At 47.3% G+C, this 21,255-nt stretch overlaps 2 long non-coding RNA genes across 3 annotated transcripts in view; one reads left to right on the top strand and one right to left on the bottom strand.

Annotated features, from left to right (window-relative positions):
* LOC139357768 (uncharacterized) overlaps positions 1–20,887 on the top strand; it is a 34,936-nt gene extending 14,049 nt beyond the window's left edge. Inside the window, exons 2-4 of the long non-coding RNA XR_011611456.1 lie at positions 15,016–15,137; positions 18,573–18,708; positions 20,755–20,887. This is a non-coding gene — a long non-coding RNA (uncharacterized lncRNA). The remainder of the gene's footprint in view (positions 1–15,015; positions 15,138–18,572; positions 18,709–20,754) is intronic.
* LOC105486480 (uncharacterized) lies at positions 10,386–20,925 on the bottom strand. 2 transcript variants are annotated; one of them, XR_011611455.1, is made up of 4 exons: positions 20,862–20,925; positions 18,542–18,668; positions 12,243–12,324; positions 10,386–10,729 (listed from the first exon to the last, which is right to left on the bottom strand). It is a non-coding gene; the product is annotated as an uncharacterized lncRNA (long non-coding RNA). The 2 variants fall into 2 exon arrangements; XR_011611454.1 differs by having other exon boundaries at positions 20,741–20,877.
* Between the last annotated feature and the right edge of the window lie 330 nt (positions 20,926–21,255).

Raw genomic sequence — 21,255 nt, 5'->3', positions numbered from 1 at the left:
TTATAGCACCATCTCCACATGAAATCACACCACACTTATGTTCATGCACTTGTTTACTGTATGTCGTCACTGCTGTTCCTGAGGGTCCATGAGAATGGGGTCTTCGCCTGCCTTGGTCTCTTCCTTTGTCCAGGGTGCCTAAAACAATGTCTATCACATATCAATCACATAGCAGAATGTCTATCACAATATTTATTGAATGACTGAATCAGCAGACTCGCATATAAAATTCGAGACAATCCAAAACTTTTTGAGAAACAACTTTTAGACTCAACACACAATGGGTATACATATCATTTTTTAGCACATGGCTCATGTAGAGGCCATTTTATCTGTGATGGATTTACCACAGGGCCACAGTGCTTACAAAGAATAGAAAATCAAATATTCTAAAGTGCATTTAGCGCAAGGAAGGTCCTGCCTGGGCACTGAAGTTTTAGGTGGGATTTGTCTTCCTGCAGCATAGTAAGGTACTGACAGACTCAGACTTTGGTGCATTCCCAGGACGTGTGGCTTCCAGCAGAAAGGTGGGTCATCTCCAAGCAGCAGAAGCATTTCATCTGTGCGACACAATTCAGAGCCCTTCCAGAATCCACTTTCTCAGTGGATCTCAGGAATTCCCTGGCAGGACAGATTCAGACCTGCAGGGGGAGCTGATGGCATGCGTCCACCCTGGAAAGCCTCAGAAAATGGGGGTCCAGAAATCTAGCTCTTCCTTCAAGTGGGATGGATTTAAAAGGTCATCGAATTTTATAAACATCCAGGATATTCTCTTACTCCTGCCAGAGCCTGAGAAATTGAAAGATTCTTAAGACTTAAAATCTCAAGTGGTCAAATTGCATTTATACAGCCCGTGTACGGCAGGACTTTATCTGAACTCTGGGGCCACTTCCTCTTCATGGGTAGGTTTGAAAGTCCCTTATCTTCTTGTCTACAGACGCTGCCAAGGTGGCTACAAATGATGGTGAAGAATGCGCAAGAAACACTGTCAAAATTCGGCCTGGAAAAACACAAGAAGCCAGCTGTCATCATCAGATAGAAACGTGTGGGTTTATTGAGAGGACCCCAGAATTTCGCTTCATGCAAACAAGAGCAAAACCACGTGACCTTCCTGTTTGGAGGCCGAAAAATACTCAACGAAATGGAAATCACTGTATTAATCTTTGTTTATTCACAAATAGCCAGGACAAAATTAATTATCCAACCTTGCTTCTAAGTTCACACTAGTAACTTCATTAAGCTTTCATGAAGCTGGTCTTTTTGTGTGGGTCATGACCTTTGCTTACTCTCAGACTCCAGTCCTTCAAGGCAACCGTTGGCAATGACAAGGAGTCCTAGTTCCCATCCCACTGTCACTCTAACAAGAGCCAGAATAGTGAGAAGGAAAAAGGGGCGGTTCCTCTCCGCCTGGTGTCCTGTGTTAGATCTGGGAAAGGGCAGGAGGAGACCTTTGCTAAGAGTGGTGGGCCTGGGACTGCCTCCAAGGCAAAAGCCTTCAAGTCTTCAGAGTGGCCTCAGCATCTCCTTTTCAAGCTTGTGAATTCCTGGACTTCCTTCTCAAGATCTTAAAACCAAAACAGCCTGTAGAAAAATACATTTTTCAAGGTTGCTCATTCCTTGTCCACATGGTAACATCCATGTCAGTGTATCTGATCATGTCCTCAGATCTCAGCAAGCTGTGACTGCAAAATAAGGATGCATCTAAATTGTAATGACTTGGAGTCATCACCTGCCCAAAAGAGCAGAAAATTCAGGCCCGTTCCCTTGGCTCCCTTCCTCAGGGTCCATATTTGTCTACTATTACTTACATAATTAATAGCTCTAAAGGAATGCATCTTACAACTAACATCAGAAATTAAAAACACAACCCTTGGAGTACCTCCAGTTCAAGGTGTTGGCCATTCCTAGTTGTCTGATGGTCATCCCCAGCCTGTGTGCTGAGGATTCACTCATCTGGTCTTCCCTGCTTGGAGTTATCTGCATTGGGATAACTGGAGGTGGGAGGCAGTGGAAGTTTCGATTCCCAGTGCCTCTGAGATTTGTTGCAGTCTTCCTGGATGGATCATCAGCATATGAAATAGGCATAGAGGGAAGAGGGGCTGCTTTGGCTGTGAATGTGAGACATACGTACGTTGGACCTGTTTGGTTTGAGACACCAATATTTCCATCACTGCATCTTGAAGGGTAGGGGCTTGAGGACCTTTGAGCTTCCTCCAGATCTTTCATGCCAAAGGCAAACCCTATGATGGTGTCTGCTAATATTTGATGACAATGGAAAATGGGTTGTATGCTTTTGGGAAGAGTCTATCAGGCATATGGAAAGCGCTCTGGTGTTTGCCCCTTGCTCTTACGGCCTTCCTGTGAGTTTCTTCATTTGTGACACACTCATGCATCCATTCTTCCTTTATTCATCCCCGTTTCCTCTCAGTTCTCCAAACATTGTATTTGGGACTCATCTGGCGTGTATGTTCTCACATTGCGTTGTGTCACCGATGCGTGTTGGATAAATGAATGGAATGAGAAAGGATGGGGAAGTCATGTTTTGGCAAGCACTCCCACGCAGGAAGAGAGCTGCAGCAAGAAAGTCACCAGACCACCTCCACCCCTTAAAAAGCAAACATTTAAAAAAACACAAACGGACATAAAACTCAATAAACTCCATGTCCTTACAATGAAAATAACCATCTTGGGAGAGTTAGTGGAGTGTTACTGTAGGGACAATAACAACAACAGTTGACTTTTTTGTGTTGTTGATAATCATGTGGGCACATTCTATTTGTCAGGTGTGCTGCTGAAAGCTCTCTGTACACACTATGTATCTAATGGATACATATTATGTCATTTAATCCACACAATGACCCCAGGAGGTAAGAATTATTACCCCCATTTTACATATAAGGAAACTGAGGCTGAGAGGTTAGGTCACTCCTACAAAATTGTATAGCTGCTAGGAGGCAGCTGGAATTCAAAGCTGGTCAGGGTAACTTCAAAGCTCAGACTCTGTCCACTCTAGTATCTTGCCACTGACATAATCACTGTGTCCAGTCCATATGATAAATGGTGTTCCTACTGGTGACCCTAAATCATCATGTCATTTCCTAGTTTTAGAAAGTGCACAGATGTGTACTACCATTTGGAAAGAGTCCTTCCCAAATGCTCAAAGTTAAAATGTTTTAGTTCTCAGTTGGTTACTCTTCAAATACCTGGAAATTTCATTTATATGGAGATCTTTTTCCCTATCAGTAAAACAAATGAGGAATTACAGCAGTTTTCTTGAGATTAAACCCCCAGAAACACACACAGAATGCCAGACACAAATGCACCATGACTTTGCCCAAGAGAAGAGCGATATATTTTGGTTTGGTTCTAAAATCTTAAGAAATCATGTCCCAAACTAGTTTAACCTCTTGAGCCATAAAACACATTGGCCTATTGGCCTATTGGGTTCAGAGAATAATCCATAATGACTCAATTCTAAGTCCCTCTCCTGGGTCCCTGTCAAAAGCTGAGTCATAACTTTTTTATACTTATAAACTGGATGATCCCTCCCACCAAATGGCTTTCCTTTCCATTTGCCCCCACCACTGTCAGCCTGCTGCTCAGCCTGAAAACAAAAGGTCCTGAAGGCATCAGATTAATCTCCTTTGGTCTTATTCTTTCCCAACATGATGCAAATGAAGGTTCTTGTAAGCAAAAATTATAAATTCATAAGTGGAGCTCAAGGCTTAGACATACTGCACAGTGAACTTCTCTTTTTCTCCTTTAACTGGCCATCTTGGATAGCCCAGCCTCAACATAATTCATTAGACTTTCATGCTATATTTTGTTTTCCTTCTGAGCCAGAAAGAAGAGGTTAAAAAGCACACATTTGGAGTTAGAAAGAGTGCCCTCACATCTCAGCATTGTTCCGTTTTCTGAGCAAGTCGCTTCATTTTTTTAGAGTCATATCTGAAAAGTGGGGTTATAATCCCTTCCTCGCCCATTCTTCCTTCTCTCTTTTTTCCTTTCTTGAAAATCCTTGACATGTCAGAAGCCAAGGAAAGTGCCTAAGTTTGAGCAAGAAGCTTTTGTCACAGTACTTCCTCCATAGTAAGTTAGTTATTCTCATTATTAAGAGAGAACACAAAGCCAGGCCTGGTGGCATGCTCTTGTAGTCCCAGCTACCTGGGAGGCTGAGGCAGGAGGATCACTTCGGTCCAGGAGTTTGAGGCTGCCATGTACTGTGATCACTCCTGTGAATAGCCACTGTACTCCCAGCCTGGGCAACATAGTAAGACCCCATCTCAAACGAAAATAAATTTTTAAAAGACAGGACACAGTGGTTGGGTTCACAGGAAGACTGAGAGTCCAGCAATGCCACCAAGGGCCAAAGCACAGCCAGCAAGAGGGGACTCCATAGCTTAACTGACATAAATTATGGAGCATCAGATGGCTTTGGTATTGGTCAATGTAGTGGGCTGAATAGTGTCCCCCAAAATTTATGCTACGAGAACCTTCAGAATATGACCTTATTTGGAAATAGGATCTTTGTAGATATAATTAGTTAAGTGTCGTGAGATGAAATCATCCTGAATTTAGAGTGACTCTAAACCCAATGACTGGTGTCCTTGGAAGAACAGGCCAGGATGCAGAGACATGAGAAGGCCATGTGAAGACAGGGGCAGAGATTGGAGTAAGCTGGGATAAGCCAAAAACTTCTCTACCAAAAACTGGAGAGGCAAGGAAGGATCCTACCCTAGAGCCTTTGGAGGAAGCATAGCCCTGCTGACACCTTGATTTCAGACTTCCAGCTTCCAGAACTGTGAAAGAATTACATTTGTGTGGATGGAAGCCACCCAGTTTGTGGCTCTCTCTTCTGACAGCCTAGGAAATTAATGCAGCCATTCTCCGCTTCTTCACCTGAACATTCTGGCTTTACCTTGCTATAAAGTTTGAGCTGTGAACAGCAAATGTGAATGCACTGAATGAATTCCTGGTACCTGAGGAGGGATTTGAGAAAGAAGGGAACAACCTCCCATCACACTCACACAAACACTGCCTGCAAGATTAAGACCAAATTCTTTAGTGTGTCCTTTACTACATGCCAAGATCTCACCAGCCCAATGTTTCCAGGGTCAGCTGCGTTGGAATAGGATTCATCCCACTCCCAGCCACATGCACAGTCGTCAAGACATTCTTGTCCTCTCCCATCCAAATCCAACCCATCCTCAAGTTTTAGGTTCTGTGCCACTTCCTCCAGGAAGTACACCCTAATCCATCCTGTATCACCAAGGATGCTTTTGGTTGGGAGTGCAAAAATACCTAACTCCAACTGACTTAGACAATGAGAAGAATTTATAGTTTCACATGACTGAAAACCCCAGAATAAGAATGGCATTAGGTAAGAAATATTTTGGTGGTTCTAGTTTATTTCCGTCTCTTCATTCACCTTCTGCAGTTAGCCTCATTGGAAGGCTGACTCACCTCATGGTTACAAAACAGCTCTCAGCAGCTCCTGGGGCTTCTTCCTTCAAATCCAACACTAAGGCTCAGCCTTTGTTTCAGCATTCCCTGCCAAAGTCTCAGTCTTCACTCTGATTGGTCCAGCTCGGGGTGGGCCTGAACCAATCACTGTGCCCAGGGGGATGGCTTGCCCTGATTGGCCAAGCCAGGTCTCCCTTTCAACATCTGAAGCTGGAAAGAAGAATCTCCCTCGCTGGAAACACGTGGTTCTCCAACTAGAAGCAATGGCTGCTGGAAAAGGGGCAGGAGGAATGGAGGCTGAGAGACAACAATCAGATGTCCATTTCTTTCACACCCTCTTCTGTGTGCCTGATACATTTGTCCGCGGTTCTATTAAGGCACAGACCATCCTTGCCATGGGTTTTATTTCAGTATCTGTACCTCCCTCTGAAAACTGCCAGCTTCTTGTGGCCAGAGAGTGTGTCTTGCTTGTATTTAGGTCCCAAGTTAACTTTTTGCATCGTTGGTGCTCAATAAAGTTTTGTTGAAGTGAATTACATTTTTAAAAGGAAATAGAGAAAAAAGTTGTTTTCAGACTTTCAGATTCCCAAAGGATCATATTATGTTGTTTTCCCCACGTTGATTAATCCCTTCTTCAGTAAGCAAAGCTAATCGTAGACAGCAGAGCGGCTCTCACGTGCTGAAACCAGATACATTTAGAACATTTTCATCATTTAAAAACGAAGTCCAATGTCCTCTGCATTTTTTTGTGTGTGAATGTGTGCATCGCTATAAATAGAAGTGGAAAAACACTGAGGCTATGTGAACTCAGTTGGCAGGGGCCTTGCATTCGGACCCCCAAATATAGCCTGCTGACAATTTGCCACAGGCATGATTTTTCCACACAGTTCATCGTTTTATACATTCTGAGCAACCATCCTGGATATTTGTTCAACAGTACATTTTTTCCACTTCATCTTTTGGCCAAATGTGTGGCTTTTCCTTTAAAAAGAGATGAGAATGTCAGGCACAGATAAATATATATCCTGGCACTTGGCTATAATGCAATTCTCCACAGGCAGTTCTGTCTCCTGTCCGTGGGAGTGCTGTAACTCTGGAAGCCTCCGGAAGGCCTGGGTCTCACACGCCTTCTCCCACAGCTTGAGCCAATGACAGGAACCCTGAAGAGAAGTTTCAGGGAGTGGGAAGCAGACGTCATTTTCCGTTCAACAGAACCAGACAGAAAGGGAAGCTCGGTGAGGGGTTTCTCAGCAGAGGTGGAACTCCGGGAAGCCGTCACTTTAAAACTGTAGGGGACCACCTCAGAAAGTACCCCTCAGTCTCCGAACTTTCCCCAGTCTTGTTATACTGTGGCTCCACCTACATTTCTCTCCTTTCCTCTCCCCCTCTCCAGACCCCACCCAGGTTCCAAAGTCCAGCCTCATTGCCGGGCTTGATAAGTCTGATTATAGTTGATACAGGCATTTCCCTGTATCAACTATAATCAGACGTGTCAAATCTGATGTCTGGTCCATGTCAAAAATGTCAACTGGATCTGAGTGTGGGATTAGAACAGACTTTCCAATGTAGTTAATGAGAATCTAGATTCCCAGGCCAGACCGTAGAAGCCTATGTGACCCAGATGTGCTAGTGATGTCCTGGGTTGAGACTTCAGGTCAGCTTTTGAAAGGGAATGGACCTCACTGGCCTCTTCATTTAGCGCCTCACCCTTGGTCCTTCCCTCTCCTTCGTGTCTCAGACGTGAATGATGCATACTGGAGGTCAGCTGTCGTCTGAGCGCCGGGAGAGCAAAGGCCACACCTTCTTGAGTAGCTGCAACAGTTCAGGGCTGCTTACCTCTAGACCTTTTTACAAGTAGAAAGTGGCAGAAGAAATAAGGAAAGAGAAACCTGTTCAAATAATCCACTGTAGGCAACTTTCCACATCATGCAACAGAACATAGTCCTAAATTGATTCAGGACAATTCTTTCTGCAGCTCCAGGGGTACTGACTCCTGATTTTAAACAACTGGGGGCCCACATATTTTTTTTTTTTTTTTTGAGACAGAGTCTTACTGTGTTGCCCAGGCCTGGAGTGCAGTGGCACAATCTCGGCTCACCGCAACCCCTAGCTTCCAGATTCAAGCAATTCTGCCAAGTAGCTGGGATTACAAGCACATACCACCATGCCCAGGTAATTTTTGTATTTTTAGTAGAAATGAGGTTTCACCGTGTTAGCCAGACTGGTCTTGAACTCCTGACCTCAGGTGATCTGCCCACCTTGGCCTCCCAAAGTGCTGGGATTATAGGCGTGAGCCACCAGGCCAGGCAAGATATCTTGATCACTCAGAGGCCACCGATGAGCTTTGCTACTCCAGGTGTTCCTCCCTTGACAGGCCTGGTGGCGGGTTAGATTGGGAAGAGGGGATCGTGGACCGGATGGATTAAGTGTATGGAAGGAGAGGCAGGAGAAGCTCTCAAGGAACGTGCTCTTGTTTTTAAAATAGGCACAGCAAAGTGAAACTGCCCCCAGCAGGGCTACTGTCCTCGCTCTCCACTCTGGGCTATCCCAGCTCACCCAGCCATGCACACCCCACTAGCAAGTTTCTTCCTGCCAGGAGCTTGGAGCAACCTGAGTCCACACCGGCTCCCACTAAGCCAGGCCTTATCCACCTGCTACTCAGGTGGGAGGGATCCTGGATGCTCAGTGGCTGTAGCCAGGGCCACAGGCTGGTTCTCAGCAGTCCTCTGTGAGCAGCAAACAGAGCCCAGAGGCTGCAAGGGCAGGCCTGGGTCTGCTCTGAGGGGCCGCAGCACAGCCTGGAGCCCCCATGGCATTTGTCAGATGGTGGCCACAGCTCTGAGAATTGTGTGCTGTATCTGATCACAAACTTTCATCTTTCCGCAGCATAGGACTTTGCAGAAAAGACAATAGCTTTGCGAAGGACCAAAGACTAAGTCACTGCTATTGTGCTGGAGTGAAGAGAGAGGGATCAGAGATCTCTGGACAGGAACAATCTTATTACTATTGTTACTTTTAGTAATTCTAATAACAGGGTCACAGTTGTATTTTTTTCCCCAGAGTATTGTCACCTCCATTGACTCATTTAATTCCCACAATATCCTTCTGAAGTAGGAAAGCGAAAGCTGGGAGTATTGGATTCACATTTAAGAAATTAAGAAACTGAGGCTCAGAAAGGCTCCCTGACTCCACGGGATCACACAGAGAATCAGATGTGACCTCAAACTAAAGGTAATACTAATAATAGTTGTATCATCCAGGGTCCCCTCAGGAAACAGTGGCATTCTCCAAAAAGGTGGTTCCAGAGAGTGTAATGAAGGGACTATTTACAGAAGTGGGCACAGGTTAAGGGTACACAAGAAGGAAAGCATCTGAGGCCAGCAAGAGCAGAAATGCCCTGCCACCCCGACGCCCAGAGGAGCAGAGAGAGCAGGCAGAACCTCCGTGAGAGCTTTGCCTGTAGGAGGGGGCCACCAGGCAGGAACTGAGAGAAATACAGCCATTGCCAGACCCGCAGAGTGAATACCTCATAGCTGTTCCCTCGCAGCCCCTCCCATTTCCTGTTGGTGCCTCCCATTGGGCAATTATGCGCATTGCATGCAGTCCATGAGGTCAGCTTCCCACAGCCGAGGGCCAGTGGAGAAGGGTGCAGAGCAGATCCGGAGGAAAATGGAAAATACCCAGCTACGATCTGCTGTGTCCTGATTACATGGCACAGGGGATTGATGTGGTGGTTTTGCGTAATCCTTCCCATAGTCCTGTGTAGTAGAAACAGAATCTCAGATGGCCAACTCAGATGTATAAGAAACGAAGCATTTGGCTGGGCGCAGTGGCTCATGGCTGTAATCCTGGCACTTTGGGAGGCCAATGTGGGCGGATCACTTGAGGTCAGAAGTTCGAGACCAGCCTGAACAACATGGTGAAACCCTGTCTCTACTAAAATTACAAAATTGGCCCGGCATGGTGGCTGCTCGCCTGTAATCCCAGCTACTCGGGAGGCTGAGGCAGGAGAACCTCTTGAACCCGGGAGGTGGAGTTTGCAGTGAGCTGAGATGGCGCCATTGCACTCCAGCCTAGGCAACAAGAGTGAAGCTCCATCGAAGGAAGGAGGGAGGGAGGGAGGGAGGGAGGGAGGGAGGGAGGGAGGGAGGGAGGGAACGAAGGAAGGATTTATATTTTTTTTAAGTATATAATTTAATTTCTAAATGGAGCCTCCATTCTGATAGGTGGCAGAAATTTCATGTCAGCTCATGGTTTCTTCAGCCAATTCTAGATCCCAGCACAACCCAACCCCTTGAAAATGTCTTCCAGGAGCTTTGTGTGTGTCCATGTGGCTTCCCAAGTGCCCAGTCACCAGCTGCTTCTATCTATGCGCGCAAACTGACATCTCTCAAGGCATCTTTGTTCCCATCTAGTCTCTAGTCATTGGATCAAATTAATGAGTGCCTGTCCCAACTATACGATCTCTCTAGGTCCTATTCTCTTTCAGCCCTCTAGGGAACTCAGGAAACATTGGGCTATTATCCATAATGTGGTGGTGGTGGTGGTGGTGGTGGCGGCGGCGGTGGTGGTGGCAGTGGCCGTGATGGTGGTGGCGGTGGTCGTGGTGGTGGTGGTGGTGGTGGTGATGGTGGTGGCAGTGGTGGTGGTGGTCATGGTGGTGTTGGTGGCGGCGGTGTCACCTGAGGCTGCCTTGGTCCAGCCAGCATGCAGCCTTCTCTATTCATTCTCTCTCGTGTGGACCGGTGGGGGAATTCTATGAGTCTTGCCACTTCGGGGCTCCACTCAGAAGGCAAGGTGAAGTCTTCTTTAGAGCCAGATTCCCAAATGGATCTGGAGTCTCCATTACGCACAACCCCCTAGGGGTTTGACCCAGAATCCTCCTCTCAGGGTCACGTGGCAATATCTACCCAACCCTCTTGCTTCTCCTCTCCTCCCTCTTGACTCCTTTCCCACCCACCTCCTGCCATTGACTCCAGCCTATAGAATATTTAAACAATCACTGGGGTATTGAAAGAATGGCTCTGGGTAATTAGGCATATAATCTACTGTTTATGCATAAGCTTTATTCTCCAAGGCTTTCAAGGATGGGACTTTAAAGTTCAAAGGCCTAGATTTTTGCAACCTAATGCTTTTTCTTAAAAATTTTTTTTTTCTTGTGTCTGCCATCGGAAAATTAGGAGCTCAAAAATTGAGAGTTGCCATCTTGGTTGCCTGCCTTCTCTGGTGGCATCCCTTCCCTGGGGTAGTAAGCCTCAGCCACCATCTGAAAAAGAAGGACCTCAAATTACAGGAACTACCCAATATGAAAACCATAGCAATAGTTAATGCAGAAATGGAATCATCATGAAGCTAACGCAGCTTAAATTTCAGGACCTCCCTTGGAAGAGGCCCTTCTCAAACCTTGGGAGGACTCAAGCAATAGATTAGCTTTTTTTTTTTTTTTTGAGATGGAGTCTCGCTCTGTTGCCCAGGCTGGAGTGCAGTGGTGCAATCTCGGCTCACTGCAACCTCCGCCTTCCGGGTTCATGCCATTCTCCTGCCTCAGCCTCCTGAGTAGGTGAGACTACAGGCGCCCGCCACCATGCCCATCTAATTTGTTGTATTTTTAGTAGAGACGGGGTTTCACCGTGTTAGCCAGGATGGTCTCGATCTCCTGACCTTGTGATCTGCCCGCCTGGGCCTCCCAAAGTGCTGGGATTACAGGCGTGAGCCACCACACCTGACCCAGCATGTTTTTATAAAATATGTAAAAATCAAGATACAATATTTTAACAATTCCTGAAGCCCACGTCTTACACTCAGACTTTGTTTCCACCACACTTGTACTTGTGTTGGGTGGTGGTGTGGTTGTTTGGGGCTTTAGCCAGGGGGAAGTCAAACTGGGTCTACACAGTAACATCCTCAGCCTGGACTAGGGCAGTGTACACCCTCTGCTTTCAAAGGCTCCTCTCTTGTCCTTCTCTACCTGGATTTCTACCCTAAGGGCAAGGAGTCTACAGGGCCAAAGGGAGCTTCACCCTCTGCCAGGCTCCTCCCCAGGTGTGGCAGTCATGAGCATCTGCCTCTCAGAACTTCCTTCAAGAAGAGCATGAGGGACTGGACGCAGTGGCTCACGCCTGTAATCCCAGCACTCTGTGAGGCCCAGGTGGGTGGAACACAAGGTCAGGAGATCAAGACCAGCCTGGCCAACATGGTGAAACCCCATCTCTACTAAAAATACAAAAGTTAGCCAGGCGTGGTGGTGTGCATCTGTAGTCCCAGCTACTTGGGAGGCTGAGGCAGGAGAATCACTTGAACCCGGGAGGCAGATGTTGCAGTGAGTCAAGATCACGCCACTGCACTCCAGCATGGCAACAGAGTGAGACTCTGCCTCAAAAAAAGAAAAAAGAAAAAAGAAAAAAAAAAAAAAAGCATGCTGTCAGTGGCAAGGGCTGCATTTAGCTGAGACCTCCAGCCAGAACCCCATCAGGATCTGCCACAGCATCTGAGTCAAGGCCACACTTCCGCCAGGCAGCCTTCAGCTAAAGAGGGACCACAGCAGGAATCCTAGTGGCTGGCCATTTCTGCCAGTGGGGGAGCCTTCTCATGGGTAGTCTTTCACTATAGCTCCTTATTGGGTTGGACCAGGTTTCATCAGATGGCATCTCACTCTGAGCCTCTACCTGCTTATTCTGCTCCTTCTCTAGTTCCTTTCCCAGATTCAGATTGGCATTGTGATATGAAGTCTTTTTCTGCCCATTCATGCTTCATCCTCCTATCATGTTAACAAGGCTTACCTCTTACTCAGTCTCCAGCACTCCTGACTCCATTTCTTCTACCCAGAGGACCTGACCTGACACCATTGATGCTGGAAGTGGCCTAAGAAAGCAGGCAATAAGAGAGGGCGTGGCACCTTGTTCAGCTAGCGTGAGGGCCCCATCCCAGGGGGTCTGGGAGGCACAGAGGGTGCCTAGGATGACACAGCAACCCAATTGCTATAATTTCAGTGATGTTGACTTGGGAAATTGCTCTGATGGTGGGAAGACCCAAGTGGTGGATGCCCCTGATGACTTTGGTTCCCAAGACCCCTCTGAGCCCTCAAAGTTGGCAGAGATTGCCACTTCTCTCAAGAGTCGGTGCTTTCCCCACCCTGTAGAGGCCTCTCCCCTACACAATAGCAGGGCCCCCCCTCAGGATCTGCCCCCATATCCTTTCCTGGCTGCAAAGCCAATAAGTAGGATTAAGTGGCAGCATAACCCAGCTGGGGACAGGCTAGGCTTGATAAGGGAGGAAAGCAAGAACCCTGAAAGGTGCTGCAAGAATGGACTGCCATAGACTAGTGGGCACTAAGGAGGGTCCAGGCAGGGAGGGTGCTTGATCAGGGTGGGGCTTAAGACCAGGTTCATTAGTTCATTCTCATACTTCTATAAAGAAATACCTGAGACTGGGTAATTTATAAAGAAAAGAGGTTTCATTGGCTTATGGTTCTGCAGGCTGTACAGGAAGCATAGCAACTTCTGCTCAGCTTCTGGGAAGGTTCCAGGAAACTTACAATCGCGTGGTGGAAGAAGGGGACGCAGGCACATCTTACATGCCAGAGCAGGAGGAAGAGAGAGAGAGGGAGGAGGTGCTGCACACTTTTAGACAACCAGATCTTGTGAGAACTCTATCATGAGGGCCATACTGGGGAGACGGTGCTAACCCATTCGTGAGAACCTGCCCCCATGATCCAATAGCCTCCCACCAGGCCCCTCCTCCAACATTGAGGGTTACAGTTTGACATGACATATGGATAGAGACACAGATCCATACAGATCCAAACCGAATCGTTCCACCCCGGCCCCTCCCAAATCTCATGTCCTTCTCACATTGCAAAATCCAATCATGCCTTCTCAACAGTTCCTTCCCCAAAGTCTTAACTCATTCCAGCATTAGCTCAAAAGTCCACAGGCCAAAGTCTCATCTGAGACAAGGCTAGTTAGTCCCTTCCACCTATGAACCTGTACAATCAAAAACAATTAGTTACTTCCAACGTACCATGGGGGTACAGGCATTGGGTAAATACTCCCATTCCAAAAGGGAGAAATCGGCCAAAAGAAAGAGGCTACAGGCCTCACTCAAGTCTGAAACCCAGCAGTGCACCATTACCTCTTAAGGCTCCAAAATAATCTCCTTGATTCCATGTCTCATATCCAGGGCACAGTGATGGAAGGGGTGGGCTCCCAAAGCCTTGGGCAGCTCTGCCTCTGGGGGTCTGCAGGTCGCAGCCCCTGTGGCTGCTCATGGACTGCTCATGGGTGCCCTGAAGCAGTAGAGGCACATGGTAGTGCTTAATCGCCAGGAGCCAGAGGGTCACACCCATCGTAACAACTGGCAAAGCTGGAGTGGCAGCCAACAGGGCTTGACTTCCAGAGTGAGGGAGATGTTGACAGACTACAGCAATGCTAGCGAGGGGCGGCCCATATGTGGACTGCTGTGTGTGTGTGTGTGTATTTATGTGCGTATGTATAAACTGGACTGGAATTAGCTTTTTGAAAAATGACTTTTTAGTTTACTTGATGTAATTTTATTTATTTGGTTTTCTTTTTTTGAGACGGGCTCTCACTACATTGCCCAGGTTGGTTTCGATCTCCTGGGCTCAAATGATTCTCCCACCTCGGCCTCCTGAGTAGCTGGGATTCCAGGCATAAGACACAGCCCCTGACTGGAGTTAGTTTCCAGAACTGAGAACCATTGACAGAAGAGGTGGCTGGGTACCCAGGAGAAAGAATCCTGTGACATGACAGTTTTTAAAGTAGAGATTTCAGATAAACAACAGGACCTATGACCATTTACTAGAGTGACTTTTTGCTGGGGAAAGAGGAGTACTCAGCTATTTGAAGGATTATCTGAAGAGCTGAATTGACATTGACATCCAGAGATCCAAAGCATCCTCCCAGCCCATCTCTTAGAGTAGGGCCACGCAAAGAGCCAGGGAAGAAAGCGAGTGCCGGCTGAAGTCCAGCGGAGTGGGTCCACTGCCTCCCTGGATCCATCCTGAGGTCATTTTCTCAGTCCCCGAATGTATCATTGGCAGTGGAAAAACTCCCCCATTGGGTTTTTGGCCTGTGGAGTAAGAGTTATCATACTGGGGAAAGCCAAGTGAAAACTCTTGATACTATTCCCACCCTGAACCTCAGCCAGGAGAGGAAAATACAAACAATATCGCATTCCGGGGACTGCTAGAGATTAATGCCACCCTTATGGAACTCAAGGAGGCAGGGCTGCAGCTCTCCCCCGTATTTCCATTTAATCGACCAGATTAAATGAAATTGAATCTGCAGGAACCAGAGGGAACCCAGAGAACTGTGGACCACCACAAACCCAAACAGCAATACCCCCAGTTACCACGACCAGTGTAGTATCTTTGCTACAGCAGATTACTACGGCCATGGATTTAATGAGTGCATTATTTTTTATCCTGATCAGAAAAGAGAATCAGAAATATTTTGCATTCACATGGAACGGACAACACACTTTACAGTTTTGCCCCAGGGCTCTTTGACTCACTCACTTGCTTTCTGTCTTAAGGTACTCTAGAGAGATCTGGATTGTTTGGGCATCCCCCAGAGCGTCATATGGATCCATGAAATTGCTGACATCTTTCTAATTCGGCAGGATGAGAAAGAAGTAGCTGGCCTGTAGAGGACTTGGTAAAGTACCCTGGAGGGTGGGGAAGAAACTCTATGAAGATTCAGAGACTGGCATATCAATAAAGTTTTTAGGGATGAAGTGATCAGGGGCATGCCAGGGCATCCTCTCCAAAGTAAAAGACAAATTGCTGCATTTTACAACCCCTGTTGCAAAGAAGGAGGCACAATGCCTGATAGGCCCCTTGGGTTCTAAAGGCAATACGCTCCACACTTGGGAAGGCTATTCCAGACTATCTGGTAAGTGGCATGGAAGGCTGCCGGCTCTGAGTGGCCAAGAGCAGAGTGGGGCCTGCAGCAGGTTCAGGCTGTGGTGCAGGCAGCCCTGCCGCTTGGGCCATTTGATCCAGCAGTCCCTGCAGTGCTGGAGGTGTTAATGGTGGAGGAGGATGCAGTGTAGAGCTAATGACAAGCCGCCTTGGGAACATCACAACACAGGCCCCTGGGGACCTGGAGCAAGGCCATGCCATCTGCAGCAGAGAATACATGCTTTTCGAAAAGCAGCTCTTGGTGTGTTATTGAGCCCTGATGGGAATGGGAGAGTTGCCCAGGGGATCTAAGTGAAAATGCATCTAGAAATATCCAGCATGATCTGGGCTCTCATAGAGTGATGGAAAAGGTTCACCTGGGATCAAGCCTGAGCTGGGGGTGGGGGAGCACGAGGAAGTTGTATGAGCAGGTGTCCCAGACCCCGTGTCATCTGCCACAGCTGCACCATCACCCCTCCCTCAGCACACCCCCATGGCCTTCCCGTCGGTGGGAGTGAGCAGGGGTCTCCTATAGCCGGCTGAGGGTGGAGGAAGGGCCCGAATTTAATTTGCAGATGGTTTGGCTGGATGCTGTGTGCAGAAACAAGCAGAAACTGGAGAGCAGCTGCCTGACAGTGACACTCAGGGACGGACCGCTAGAGACAGTGGCCAGGGGAAGCCCTTCCCATCAGGGGGATTCCAGCATTGTCCCTGGTCATGAACTTTGTGTGGAAGGAATCTTTGCCAAAGGTGAAAAAAGTCTGAACTCATGGCAGTGACAGGAGTTCACCTTGTCACCTGACCTGGCAGACTGGTCAGGGGCCAACCTAGAAGAATGAATGATCAGAGACAAGGAGGTCTGGGGGAGAGGCATGGTCATGGATATATGGAAATTGACATAAAGAATGGCGATCTTTGCATTATATATCAGCTACCTGAAAGCATTAGTCACGAAAGGGGCACTAAATAGTCAAGTAGGCAGAATAGCTCAGCCACGGGATGTCAGCTAGCATATGCCGTGAGCTATGAGCTGGCAGAAGCAGAGATGACATATGGGCCCAGCAGCATGAACGGCCGCTTACCAAAGCCAATCTGGCTATTGTGGACAGTGGCAGGCAGAGAGGCGTGTAGCTCAGAGCTCCCTTCCAGAAGGAACTTACTGGTCAGCTGCAAGGAGAGTAGTTAGCAGGCAGCATCCAGCTGAAGCCCCTTCACAATTCACTGCAGCCTCCTCCGGGCAGCCCGGCCAGCAGTGAGCACACCGGGAGCTTTCTACGCCCAGTGCAGGACTCCTCTGATGCACAGTCTGCAGCAGAGCTGCCCATCGGGTTGACCACCCTGTAAATGATCTCCAGGACAGTGTGGGGCTCTCCCCGCCCATTTTTGCCCTTGACACATTTCAGATCAGCATTGTGATCTGAAGCCTTCCCCAACCAACCCTCCTCTGTCGCTTTTTATCTTTCAAAAATGTCTCTCCTCAGGAAACCTCTTGCATCCCCAATTCCATTCCTGGATCTGCTTATCAGAAGACCTGGATGGATACTCCAGGCCCAGAGACCCAGGATTCCTTGCCAATATCTATCATGCTACCAGGGCCTGTCAGGACTGCTGCCCACGTCCTCCTAAAGGCCGGCTCACATTCTGGTGTGCAACCCCAGGCCTGAGGGGCTGCCAGAAAAGGCTGTGTACGAGGCAATGGTCGATCTTAGCCAGGAGCCTGGGCTATCCACACACGCGCGAGAGCCCTCAGGGTGCAAACAAAGTGCTTCCTCCTGGAGAAGGAGAACCGGCAGCCAGCCCGGGGGCAGGGCCAGCTTTCCCCACACAACACATTCCCGATGGAACTCAGGATTCTGAGAATTCTAAATTTGAATCTGGCCTTTCAAATTGTAAGGGTAGAAGGATGGGACACAATGTATTGAATGGTTTGTTAGCGTGATTGATGACTTTCAGGAATTTATTTTTAAAACATGGAGAGGGGACCTCCTTTCCAGTCTTGTCCTGGGCTATGCAATTGTTAGGAGTAGGCCTGGCCTGGAGATTCATTTTATTTGGGTAAATGGGATATACTGATGCATTTCAGAATCACTTCCATTAAGTTGTTGCTAGCTATCCTGGTGGAGGAGTGGTTTCTAGAAATCCTCCTGAGGCCTGTGGTGCCCACTCACCAGGCATCATGACAGAAAGTGCAGTGCTCAAAGTCACACTGAAACAAATGCATTCTGGCTGTGAAAGGATGGGTTTTGGGGGATGAATCAAGGCAGGCTAAGGTTGAAGAAAATGCTTCTAATCATGAATATGTAATTGCAATTGCAAGCGGAGAATTTGTTTGTCATTGATACCTAGTTGAAGCTATCAATAATAAAAATCAGATTTTCACCAACTGTGCTAAGGAAAAGACTGAATTAACTTTATAATCTCTTTATTGAAACAGAAAATACTACCACAAAACCATTGTCATAGGAAGAAGCTATTAAAATGTACGCAGCCAAAAAATGTAGGAAAAAGGTATTAGAAGCATAGAAGACGAATAATAAAATGTAGTACATTATTTTTCTAGATTTTGTGATAGTTGTATTTGTTCAGTTTTTCTTTTTTCCTTTTTTCTTTTTTTTTTTTGAGACAGAATCTCACTCTGTCACTCAGGCTGGAGCGCAGTGGCGTAATCATAGCTCACTGCAGCCTCAACCTCTCAAGCTCAGGTGATCCTCCCACCTCAGCCTCCTGAGTAGCTGGGACTACAGGCGTGTGCCACCATGCCTAGCTCATTTTTGCATTTTTTGTAGAGATGGAGTTTCACCATGTTGCCCAGGCTGGTCTGGAACTCCTGGACTCAAGTGATCCCGTCTCCACCTCCTGAAGTGTTTGGGATTACAGGCATGAGCCACTGTGCCTGGCCCAGTTTTTCTTTTTAACTGTAATTTGTTGTGATTTTTTTCTCCTAAGTAAATACCCCTTTTTATATTTAATGTGTTTGTAAATTTGTATTATTCTTTCTTAAAAAGGACCCTCCGCACTGAATAAGCTTCAGGCCCCCAATACCCAGATCCACTCCTGAATATTATTACTAGTCAAAGTATTATTTTATCACATCCATGAGGGAGATAGAATTACCTCTGTTTTACAGAAAAGGAAAGGCCCAGAGATGAAGTTGCTTACTCATTCTGACTCTGAATGCTTTTCCCGCTAGATTCTGGAATCTTCAGGCTTCTTGGCGCTCAGCCTGTTCGTTGATCCTCCTGCTGCTTCTGCCACCCAGATCCCAGCAGAGAAAGCCAGAGGGAGACTAAATAGCAAGAAGAAGCCTATCTGAATACGCTGAGAAGGTTCCATAACATCCCACTCTTCCACAGCCTGCGGTCAGGGAGATGGGGTGGGGGTGGGAGTGGCTGCACAGAAACCAAAAACCAACTGGCCCAAACAACCAGCTTTTGCAGGAAGGCAGAACAGGCAGTTAGGAGCTCCGGATCCCAGGCCAGGACCCTCGGACCTCAGTTAACGGCTAGTGGGGCTGAAGCCTGACGTCGCCAACAGAGACAAGGAGGAGAGTAGGGAAGGATTACATATCTGTGGTTCTGATTTCCTGAAATAGTCCAGCCCTGCAAGAAAGGTCTGCTGTGCAGAACCAGAGTCTAATCCAAGTTCAGGATGGCCACTAAGGGCATCTGATTTATCACTTATCTTTAATCATGGGCCATGAACATTCCTTTGCTAATCAAGGCTGTTAACAACCCCAAAAGCATTGCCTCTTAGAGCAGAAAGAACCCCAAGATCACTGAATCCAGGGATTCTTAGGTCCACCCTGATGAAACAGAATCAATGAGCGACACTTCCTAAAGCTAAATGTATACAATTTAAACTATCATTTCTGCCAAGATATATATATTTTTGTTGTTAAAATGTCTTTTCTTTGGTGAAGTGACGGAAATAATGATGGTGACATTTGCTAGTATTTATTGAGTGTTGCCATGTTCTGGGCATTGTGTTAAAGCCTTGCACGGTGTATCTCAATCACCGTAAGAACCTTAAGAAAAAGACGCAATTTTGTTTTTGGTTTTTTTTTTTTTTTTTTTTTTTGAAACAGTCTCACTCTGTCACCCAGGCCGAAGTGCAGTGGCGGGATCTTGGCTCATTGCAACCTCTGCCTCCTAGGTTCAAGTGATTCTTCTGCCTCAGCCTCCCAAGTAGCTGGAACTATAGGCGCCCACCACCACGCCCGGCTAATTTTTTTTTTTTTTTTTTTTTTTTTCCTGAGACAGAGTCTTGCTCTGTCACCCAGGCTGGAATGCAGTGGCATGATCTTGGCTCACTGCAACCTCCGCCTCCCAGGTTCAAGCGATTCTTCTGCCTCAGCCTCCTGTGCAGCTGGGATTACAGGAACCCACCACCACGCCCAGCTAATTTTTGTAGTTTTTTGGTAGTGACAGGGTTTCGCCATGTTGACCACGCTGGTCTCAAACTCCTGACCTCGTGATCTGCCTGCCTCAGTCTCCCAAAGTGCTGGGATTACAGGTGTGAGCCACTGAGCCCGGCCCAATTATTAACCCACTTTTTCTTCTGAAGAAACTAAGACTAGGAGAGATCAAACTGTTACAAGTCACACAGCAGCATGTCACAGAGTAGGGACCTGAACTTGGCAGGTCTGATTTCCTTGTGCCTGCTCTTAACGGTCACATCATCCTGCCTCTGTAGATTAAATGCACTTTTCAATTCTGACATCTTGATCTCCCCAAATAAAAGTGTGGTGGCTGGGTATTGCAGCTCGTGCCTGTAATCTCAGCATTTTGGGAGGCTGAGGCAGGCAGATGGCTTGAACTCAAGAGTTCGAGACCAGCCTGGGCCACAGGCTGTGAAACCCTGTCTCTACAAAAAATACAAAAATTAGTTGGGCATAGTGGCATGTGCCTGTAGTCCCAGCTCCTCAGGAGGCTGAGGTGGGAGGATGGCTTGAACCTCGGAGGTGGAGGCTGCAGTGAGCCAAGAATGTGCCACTGCACTCTAGCCTGGGTGACAGAACAAGACTCTGTTTAAAAAAAACAGAAATTTTAAAAGTGTGGCAACCCTGGGTTGGAACCTTTTGTTTTCTTAAAGAACTCATCCTGGTCTAGAAGTCTGGAGACCTGAACACCATTGGTGTAACTTGTCAGGTTCATCTGACACTTGCCTGGGGAGATGTACTTGAGTTACCCAATGTCATCCAGAGAGTTGGAAGCAAAATTAGACAGGGAAAAGACCTGGCCGAGTAGATTTTCAGCATCTGTGAGATATGAAAATTTGGGAATTTCCTTTGGTTTGAACAATGGCTGACTACAGGAAAGGCAACCTCTAGAAATAAATTCAGAAAACAATTCTTCCAACCTATGTTTCCCCAGGGACATCCCGGCTTCGACAATATACTTCTGTGCAGCTTCAGGAATGCCTCTGCATTCCTCAGCGGAGTGGGAATTTCCAGTCCTGATTCCTGGAGGCGCATTCTCACCTCTGCCTGCTGTACCGCCTCCCACTCAGGAACTTCTTTCCCGTTGGCTGTCTCCATGGTGAAGCTGGGGGAAAGAAAGAGTTTAGATGGTTGCCATGGCAACAACAAAGGAGCTGTGGTTTCCTTGGTGATACCGGGAAGGTAGAGGCGGCAGGGCTCCAAGGATCTGTTCCCCACCCGGGTTCCCCTGCCTGGGTCACATCCTGGGCTGCCTGGATTAGGACCATGCATGACAATAATAGCAAAACCTTCCAGGTGATAGACACTCTCCCAGCCAGTGAGGCAGTGCTCTGTTCGGGCTCTGGGTCCAGGCACACTCGGTCTGGGCATGTTATTTCACCTTTCAGGCTCTGTTGCCTCATCTGTAAAATGGGATCCACTTGTTAGGGTTATG

The sequence above is a fragment of the Macaca nemestrina genome, chromosome 13, assembly GCF_043159975.1.
Source record: "Macaca nemestrina isolate mMacNem1 chromosome 13, mMacNem.hap1, whole genome shotgun sequence".
Taxonomy (NCBI): domain Eukaryota; kingdom Metazoa; phylum Chordata; class Mammalia; order Primates; family Cercopithecidae; genus Macaca; species Macaca nemestrina.
Note: the sequence above shows the minus strand (reverse complement) of the source record. Positions and strands in the feature narration are given on the sequence as shown.